The 1,379-nt window shown below is 47.2% G+C and overlaps 1 protein-coding gene across 2 annotated transcripts in view; it reads left to right on the forward strand.

The window, feature by feature from the left end:
• Positions 1 to 1,379, forward strand: part of CAMK4 (calcium/calmodulin dependent protein kinase IV) — a 237,158-nt gene that overhangs the window by 34,242 nt on the left and 201,537 nt on the right. The window lies entirely within an intron of this gene.

Here is a 1,379-nt window from a genome sequence, read left to right on the forward strand (position 1 = left end):
TGAGCAACAGTGGTTTGATACCTGGCCCGAGCTGAGCTGCCGCTGAGCTGCCAACAGGTGGCAGGATGGCTCAGCTGAAAAAAAAAAAAAGCCTCATGTGCTACACGAGTTGGGTGAGGCAGGGTCTCAGGGACTCACTAGAGTGGGAAGAGTTGTGGTCACCAGGTTAATGTAGACTCTGGTTTGGTGCCAGTGCTGAGCCTGCAGTGACTCAGCAAGTCTCAGAGCATACCTAGGCCTGTCACCCCCCACCTGGAGCCTGCTAGACTCTGATAGTTTTCCAAAAAAAGTGCAATGCAGATGGAGCTGGCTGCTTGTGAGAAAGTGCCTCCTGCGTTGAGGGAGTTGGGTGGGGTGGGGTCTCAGTGAATTAGCAGAGTGAAGCAACGGATCTCACCAGGCCAATCAGATTCAGATTAGGTTGTAAGCATAGGGGTCGGGCTCAACATAGGAAAGATGGTTCCTGCCTGCTGGCAGCATGGAAGCAAGAATCCACACAGGGAAAATGGTGACTGTCCTTCAGCCCTTGCTCTGAAGCCACATACCTCAGTCTGTCCCCTGCATATGTCTCTGATGCCCCCTGAGTCATTGCCCCTCCGCCAGAGTCCAAGGTGAGTGACGGTGAGTGAGTGAGTCTGTGTGTGGACTGTTTAAGAGGACGCCTGGGTTTTCCGCAGCCTTGTGTCCCACCTCAATGGTCAGAATCCCCACTGTTTTTCACAGCCAAATGTTGTGGGGCTCCTCTTCTAAGCATCAGTATTCCGGGCTGGGGAGGTAGGTGTGGGGCTGCAGTCCCTAGCTTCTCACAGGGGAACCTCCACAGCTGAGATATCCCTCCTGATTCTCATCCACCACACGCAGGTATAGGGCCTGTTCCAAGTCTTTGCCCCTCCTACCAGACTTGGTGTGGCTTCTTCTTTATATCCTAAGTTATAAAATTTATGTTCAGCTAGAGTTCAGATGATTCTCCAGGTTGATTGTTCCATAACTTAGTTGTAACTTTAATGTGTTCATGGAAGGAAGCAAGCACAGTGTTTATCTACTCTGCCATCTTGAATCTTCTCCCCATTTGTATAACAGTCTTGAAATGACAAAATTACAGAGGTAGAGAACAGATTAATGGTTGCCAAGGTTTGGGATGGAGTTGGGAGGGAATGGGGTTGGGTATGACTACAAAAGGGAATGTGAGTAAGATCTTTGCAGTAATGCAATAGTTTTGTATCTTGATTGTGGTATTAGATGAATAAACACATATGTTAAAATGGCATAAAACCATGAACACAATAAACACACATTGTACCAATGTCAACTTCCTGATTTTGATTTTGTAATATAATTATGTAAAATGTAACTACTAGGGGAAACTGAGTAAATGAAAC

This window comes from Hipposideros armiger, unplaced genomic scaffold (assembly GCF_001890085.2).
Source record: "Hipposideros armiger isolate ML-2016 unplaced genomic scaffold, ASM189008v1 scaffold_296, whole genome shotgun sequence".
Taxonomy (NCBI): Eukaryota; Metazoa; Chordata; class Mammalia; order Chiroptera; family Hipposideridae; genus Hipposideros; species Hipposideros armiger.